We start from the raw sequence: 9,203 nt of genomic DNA, 5'->3' as shown, positions 1-9,203 counted from the left end.
GGATGACGTGGTACTGGTTGATTTGCATGTGGATTGTATGTTGCCCATATTCGACAATTCTGCGTATTGACATATGCTACTATACAGTTGGAGTTGATTTCAAATAAGATCAAAAAAAAGGATAAGATCGTAAATTTGAGAATATACATGATCTAGACGGCTTACTGCACATTACACAGTTCAGTATAATTCACTTTTCTAAGGGGGAAAGGGGGGGGGGGGGGGTCAACCCATCATGATGGAGCACACTCTCAACCTGTACAATATTCTACCTCCCTCTATGCCGTTACAACCACAACTCAACAATCCCCACTCCTCAACTGTTCTCTCAGTGCTTGACCATCGATTCTTGACCTATGCCCAACCTGTACAAGTAAAATATGGATATCTTTGAGTAAGGGACTATGGTTCCCTTGCAAATAAGTTCAATGAAACATATAAATTTGTGCAGTATTTTAACATAATTGAATTGGAAAATGCAATAATCAAGTGCAAATTTGGTAAAGCTGCTGGTTTGTATGATATTTGGGTAGCAAAAGTAAAGAAATTTGGAAGGTCTATGAGTGACTAGTTGCTACAGCTTTATAAAAACTGCCTAAAAACATCCAAGATCATAAAATCATGAGGGAACAGTGGAGACTCAATGAGCTATAGACTACTATCTCTCCTATGCCTCCAATATAAAGTTTTCAACGGACTGCTATTTGACCAACAGACTCATCCGGGCTATTGACCAAAATTCATTCGGCAAAAGCAGGTTTTAGGATGGGCATAAATGTTGTCACATAAGGTCTCAACCTTACTCACTGCATTGAGGATGGATTTGAAAACTGACAAATCACAGGAATAGCTCTCATTGACATCAGTGCTGCATATGATACAGTAAACCACCATATCCTGTTACAGAAGATGTTTGCACTCACAAAGAACTCCAAAATCACCAAACTGATGTCGATCTTGTTAAATGATTGCAGATTTTATGTCGACTTCCTAGGTCAACAAAGTAAATAGAGAGTCCAGAAAAATGGATGGCTCCCAAAGAACCATACTGGCTCCTTTACTATTCAGTATTTACACTAATGATCAACCACTCCCAAACAACACAATAAGTTTTACCTATGCAAATGACCTTGCACTAGATTGTTAGGGCACACCCTTCAAATAGGTAGAACTTGCCTAACCAACTACAGTCAAATCCATCCAAATCCCAACATTGTATTTTCCACATCAGGAATGGAGAGACTTCAAGGATATTAAATATTTCCTGGAATAAAACACCGTTTCTCCCCAAAGCACCCAGAGTAATACTAGATCACTCCCTCACTTTTAGAACAAATTGCTCCAAGATCAAGCATAAATTTGGTGCCAGAACTAACATCCAGAAGAAGTTAAGAGGTACAAATTGAAGTGCAAACCCACAAGTTCTTAGAACCACAGCATTGGCTCTGGGCTACTTTGCTGCAAAACATGCATCCCCTGTGTAGTATAGGTCAACTGGTGCCAATACTGTGGATCCTGCCTTGAATGAAGCTTTCAGCTTAACCACCAGATGCTCAAAACCCATCTCTGTTAAAAAGATGTGTGTCTTCCTGGCACTGCACTTCCAAAAATTCACTACTTATCAAGAATGACTCAAGGGTGAGGATGCTGAATCTCATCCACTGTTTGGCCATCAAACACTCAACCTCCGATGAAAAGGAATAGTTTCCTCCAGACATCAAAGCCTTTAGTAGTACTTCCAGATAAGGTGAGACTTTTATCATGGAAATCTAAGCACCAGGACTGGGTAGAACACATGAACATCTTGTAGCTGGCTACAATTTGAACTGGAATGTTTTGAGATCACTTAACCAAATAAGAACTTAAGACAGCAGGGCTAAGTCATTACTTAAGTCATCAGCGGGCAGCAAGTGTGAGTGCAGCCAAGAAAAAATAGTCAGCCATATTGTAGCCAAGAAAAAATAGTCAGCCATATGTTCCAATGCCCTCTCTGCCCATTTTCATGCCCAGCACAAGATCTGTTACTTGACACTGACGATGCCCGAGATGTGGCCTAGTTTTGGAGAAAAGCTCTTTGTCTTCCCCTCGTAACTCAGTACTGCTTAGGACTGGAGCAACTGAATTTCATTCTCTGCAAGGGTTTCAGCTACCTCTTATGCTGACCTGATACGAGAACTGTCCTGCCACAATCCTTCCCATCACTCCCACAGTGGAATTCCGCCATCCACCAAACCTACACAATATGCTCATCCATCCCTACACAATCCTTGCTCCCAACCCCTTGCCTTATCCTTGTAATAGACCTAGATGCAGGACCTGTCCCATACATCCCCCCACCACCACCTACTCCAGTCCAGTTATAAACATCACCTATCCCATCAAAGGCAGGGCTACCTGTGAAACCAATCATGTGATCTACAAGCTAAGCTGCAACCGATGTGCTGCATTCTATGTGGGCATGACAACCAACAAGCTGTCCATCCACATGAATGACCACTGACAAACTGTGACCAAGAAACAAGTGGACCACACTGTTGCTGAGCATGCTGCCCAACACGACATCCATCATTTCAGTGAGTGCTTCACAGCATGTACCATATGGATCTTCCCCCCAACATCAGTTTTTCTAAATTGCACAGGTGGGAACTCCCCCTGCAGTATATCCTATGTTCCCACAACCCTCCTGACCTCAGCCTTCATTTGTTATTGTCTTCAACCATGCAGCCCTTTCTCTGTTCCCATTCCAGCACTAGATAGTTCTCATTACACCAATGTACCCATTCTTTTTACTTCTCTCCCTTTCTTCACCTCATCCCTGCATGCTCCCCAGCAGCTCTTCATTATCTCCCACCCTACCCTACTATCCCTCCCCCTCCCCACCCCAGCCTCCTCCTTCACCCACCCAGTTGCCACTCCCATCATGCACTACTGCTGCTGCTTGCAGTGTGGCTTCAGCTACCAGAGGCTGCAGTCGTGTGTGTGTGTGTGTGTGTGTGTGTGTGTGTGTGTGTGTGTGTGTTCATCTATTTTGGGCAAATGCCTAGTTGGCTGAAAGCTTATTTGTGGCAGTCTTTTTGTTGTGCCTATCTGCGACTCAGCAGCTCCGCTATATGGTGAGCAGCAACTTTCCTTTTCATATTATTGTAAACATATAAAAAATATTTTTTAGCCTTTTAAATTTAAATAACTATAATATATTAACCAACATGAAAATAAATGGTAAATATGGCTTACCATATATCATAGTGGCTCCCCAACTACTGAATTATGTAACAATTTACGATGTATCATTAGAATAATTCCACAACATCCCTATCATCCTATGTCACAAATGCTTAACTGTAAGATATATTTTGTGGACAATAATTATATTGCCAACATTTATATATTTTTATACCAGTTACGGATCAAATATATTGTATATATCAGGTAATTAATTTCAGTCTGTAATGACCATCTTTGGATCTGAGTACACACAGTTTGCTAATCATATTGGGACAACATATGTAAAAATGGTACAGTCACAACAATGACACAAACAGCCATTGTCATATATAGTACACATGTGTGATCCACCTGTAAAACTAAGTGTAGCAAAGTTGCATATCTGAGTGTAATACTTTTCACAGATATGAAATGGAATGATCACATAGACTCAGTTGTGTGTAAAGCAGGTGGCAGACTTCGGTTTATTGATAGAATACTTGGGCAGAGAAGTCATTCTATAAAGGAGATTGCTTACAAATCACTTGTGCAACCCATTCGAGAATACTGTTCAAGTTTATGTGACCCATACCAAAGAGAACTAATAGAGGTTATTGAATGTATACAGAAAAGCGCAGGACAAATGGTCACAGATTTGTTTGACCAATGGGAGAGTGTTACAGTGATGCTGAAGAAAGAGAACTGGCAGACTTTTGAAGACCAGTGTAAACTACCTACATCTACATCTACATAGATACTCCACAAGCAAACACATGGTGCATGGTGGAGGGGACGCTGCATGACTACTTGTAATCTTCCTCCAGTTTGACTTGCAAATAGAGCAAGGGAAAAAGACTATCTGTATACCTCCTGAGAAAGTCTACTAACAAAGCTTCAACAACCAGCTGTAAATGATGATACTAAGAATATACTATAACTCACTATATATCACTCACATGGGGATCATGAGGACAAGATTAGAGTAGTTACAGCACACACAGATGCATTCTAACAATCAGTCTTCCCACACTTCGTACATGAATGAAATGGGAAGAAAACCTAATAACTGGTACAATGTGATGCACACTTCACGGTGTTTTGCAGGGTATGGATGAAGATGTAAATGTATAGTTTGGCTGCTGTACAGCAGTGACACCAAATGTGCCATACTAAAGGCACGTCAGTCATTGCCACATAGCAATCTAATAAGTTTCTTCATATAGTCCGTACGTCTATTACAACTCTGCATAGGGTACTTAAATTTTCTATGTACGCACTATAGGTGACATACTCATCAGGAGAAAAATCAGCAATTGTATTGATATTATAAAATTGCTGTATTATTTGTTTTTCAGTTTGACTAGTTTTGATCTCCTTGGATCATTTTTCAGATCTAAAAACAAAACTAAATGTATACTATCAATTATTTTACAAAAAATAGAGAAGTATTGTACATAACTGTTGAATTTACTTTTTATAATTTTAGCAAAAGACTCTTTTTAAAGAAATTACTATAATGTTTTACTCAGCGTAAACCCATTATGTTCCTGACACCTCCTCTTGCAATCCCTGCCTTCTCTCCTCCCTCTCAATCCCCTTTGCTCCACTTTTTCTCCCCTCTTCCTTCTTCTTTCTGTCTCCCCATCTCCCACAGTTACCTATTTAAAACAAAGACCACAGTTGCATACCTCAGTATTCTGATGTGTAGTTCTGATGCAGACATGATGGGTTGCTGATGCAACTGTTGTTATATAACATATTACTTTGGTAAAGTGATGTATCATACAATATCTATAGCACTGACAAATTATGATCACCATCATGGAAATTTCTTTTAGTCTGAATAGTGAGTTTAGTCTGGGAGTTATATCTCACTTGTACATGAAATTTGGTATGGATGAAATGGCATTTCTGCAGAGTGGAACAAAGTATAGCTGCTTTATCATGCTTCATGGTATCTGCTGGTTTGGGCAGTTTATTCCATGTAGTCTCGACCCACCTTTATCTCTGCATTTTCTTCTGCAGTCGTAGCTGAAATGTTTTTGCAGTTCTCTAGAGCTCTACTAAATTATCTACACCATTTCTCCAGAAACACTCATATATTGACTCTTGTTTACAATCAGGAAACTCTTTGTAACTATTCATGCTAATTCATGTAGTCTGTCTGACATGACACGTTGTGAATGACATATGTCTCAAATCTTAATGACAGTTCATCTTAGTTTCTTGTTCACATGATGCCATACAAAATGTCAATTTCTCCTTGCTCCATGAGGTGTGGTGCAGATCAGAGGCTGGGCAAGACTGCGTAGAATAGAGTATGCAAACTAGCAGGTACCATGAAGTGCAATGAAGCAGCTGTAGTCACCCCATCTTGCAGAAAATTCATGCACATATGAGATAAACCCCCCAATCAATATGCCAGTTGGAACATTGTTTATGTGGTTTCTGGTATGATGGTGCCCACACTATGTACGATATGTCACCTTTCAGATGTGTATCCCAACCTTTAACTTAGAAAGTATCTTCGATCACGTTTCTTGAAATTATTTGTTGTAGTGGACCTGCTGTGCAGTGCCACTGAACGTTGCTGTTGGACTATTTCATCTTGTGATGTGTGGGTGATAGGAGAAGAGCTCTGATCTATTCAAGCTACTAAATGACAAACGCACTTCTTTGTGAGCTATTCTATATCTACAACATAATCTTAATGCTTTGCAAACTTGACTAGAATTTCTGGTGAACAGATCTTTTGTTATCTGTAGCTCTCAATTGGTAATGATACATATGTAATCAACATGACATTTTAGAGCGAGAGACAGATCTGCTCTATGTCTGCAACTGTTTCGGCACTTACATTGTTGAACACACCCAAGCCACATCACCCAAAGAATAAGCATTCTGTAACAGCTGATGGAGAAGTTTATTCACTGCTGCACCTTGTCGATGTCTGCAGCTGACATCTTTTATAGCTCATCTGTATATATAACAAAGCAGATCACGCACAGTGGGGTGTTCTACATGCAATGTTGCTATTTATTTGCTCCTGAAACTCCAATTGCTTTGTGACATAACATCAATGTATTTAAACTGAGATGTCTATACATAATTTGCTGCAGTTGAAATGATATAAACTTGCTTCAGTTTTAAACTCAATGATATATGGACAGTCCTTATGAGTGATGCATCTCAGGATAATTAACTTGATATCTCACTGTCCCAGAATTCTTCCTGAGAACTGGATTCACATTTTAAGCCCATTCAGCACATTGGGCATCAACATCGATGCCCAGTAAGCTAACTCTCATTGTTATATATCATTTTAAACAATGTGTTAGTTCTTAATATTACATTTTTGATATTACAACTAAAAATTACCACAACATATCAATTTGATGTACATACAAAATAGTTTCAAATGCACTTAACAGTTTTAGACATACAATTCTGCCAAATTACAGTGTTATTACAGAAGCTTACATCAAATGTGTAAAACAAACAATGAATTTATTAGTTTTCTAAATTTCATGAAAATATAACTAGGTTGAACGTTCCTGCCATGTTTTTGATGTATATGTGATTAGATGTTTCTATCAGAACAAGCAATAGTTCAGTCCTTCAGATTAAAAGTACTTTTTGACAATTATTGTGACATGTGGTAAGCTGCATTATGCTGCAAACTATTTTAATTACTATGAAAATTAAATACCTATATCCCGTACATTTTTATAGATTGACTGTAGTAGTTCAGATGTTATATCGGTGTTTTTTTTTTTTTTTTTTTTTTTTTTTTTTTTTTTTTTTTTTTTTTTTTTTTTTTTTTTTTTTTTTTGCTGACAGATGAAAGTAACATTGTATTACATGATTTCATCACATGTTAATTACAACAGGATATTATAATTTCTGACATTCCTATCAATTGACTAGATTCTATAAATAAGATGTTTCGATGTTTCATAGTTATTTACATTTTATATCATTCTCAATGTAAAGATTACTGGTTCCAACATTGTTCTGATATTATTATTATCATCCTGTAAATTGAAATCAGGGTAATTACATGTCCTAAATGTACTAATAGTTGTATTGATCAGTGCAATATGCTTCCAAGACTTGTTTGTTACATATGACACATTTAACAACTAAGGTAAACAATATTTCTTGATTACACAAACACGTTTTGTCAACCTGAGTGGTCAGATGTCAAACATGGTATTCCATAGGATAGGGATGCTACACCACACAGTTTTAATTAACTATTGAAACTAAAAAATATTTTCATGGTGGAGATCATCATTCTTCAGTACTACAGACAGTGTGGAACACATCACTTTACAAAAGTAATGTTACACCACACTAGATAGATAAATTCTACAGTTACATACAATGTTTTCCTACTTTTTGTAAAATAATAGATACAGTTTCAAATACAGCAATTTTTAGCTCTTACCCAGCTAATCTGTGACCTACATGCCTCATCAGCAAATTTCCACTCTACCAGACTTCTCTCCTTCCACAAAATCCTGCAGTTATCTGCCCCTCATGTCTCCTTGAATGGTATCATCCACCAAGCCAACTTCAAACTGCAACAACATGCCAGATTTCACCTCAAAAAGCTATCTCACCTTCTCCTAAGCTACCTGAACAGTGGTGTTTCCCTTCCTGTCCCTCTGCAACTCCCTGAAGTGTCACACCATCAACCACCACTCCTCTCCTGGAAACTGAACTTGGCCAACCTCCTTAACATCCCATAGCCTTCACTACTGCCTCCCAGACCAATAATAACCCATAATCCAAAGAACCAGTCACAGCAGTACAGTGTCCTTAACCTCTCATCTGAAGCACTATCCCCTCCTGAATTATCTATATTATCTAAGGGCCTCACTTTCAGTCCTAAACCTGGATTTGATCATGCTGCGTTGGTGAAGGACCTACTTTCCTTCACAATCCAATCCCAAAGCCTTTCCAACAGCAAACCTGACATTGAACCCTGCCTCAAACAGTTCACACCACAATCCCAAATTGGTCCACCACCACAACCTCAAAATCATCCCTTAATTCCTCACATCCAGCACTGCTTCACAATCCTTCCTCAGGCCCCTACAACATGACCCTAAACTGTCCTCTGCAGAACTCCAGGCTCTATGTTCCCTAAAAGCTGATGACACCATCATTATCCTCCCAGCAGACAAAGGCTCTATCACCATGGTACATGACTGAAAGGAGTATGTCAGTGAAGGTCTATGCCAACCGTCTGACACCTCTACACACACCATCTGCCATCAAGATCCCATCCCTGTGATTCATACTGACCCGCTGTCCCTTCTTAAAACCTCAGGCCCCCACCACAAGGACTAACACCTCAATCCACAGAACTCGCCCCACCCAAACCATGCACACCCATCTTTTACTTTCTTCTTAAGATCCACAAACCCAGTCATCCTGGCCGTCCTATAGTTGCTAGCTTCAAAGCACCCAATGAACATATATCTGCCTTAGTTGATCAGCACCTGCAATCCTTAGCACAGAGATCCCCCCCCCCCCCCCTCCATCAAAGATACCAACCATTTGCTACATCATCTCAAATCCATGCCTGTCCCTCTCCCACCACACACCTTGCTTTTTACTATTGATGCCACCTCCCTCTATACGAACATCTCCCACATACATGGTTTGTCTGCTAATGAACATTTCCTCAGTCAGTGCCCACCTGATTCCAAATGTATGAGATCCTTCCTACTCACCTTAATCAACTTCATACTTGTATCTTCTGAGACTCATGAAGCACCCCTCACAAGTAAACAACCCATTCACCATAAACTGCAGTTCATGAGCACACACTTGAAGAAACCAGTGTCGCAGAGTTTTGACTTGCTCTGCATGGTAGGGATGGAGCAACTGTTCGTGAGGGACTGTCCAGGCAACAGACTTCTGCAATGCCTTCCACTGCAGCTGTCCTTCAGACACTCCTTCCCGTGTTGTCCTCTTGTTGCTCCATA

Source organism: Schistocerca americana, chromosome 1 (assembly GCF_021461395.2).
Source record: "Schistocerca americana isolate TAMUIC-IGC-003095 chromosome 1, iqSchAmer2.1, whole genome shotgun sequence".
NCBI lineage: Eukaryota > Metazoa > Arthropoda > Insecta > Orthoptera > Acrididae > Schistocerca > Schistocerca americana.
Note: the sequence above shows the minus strand (reverse complement) of the source record.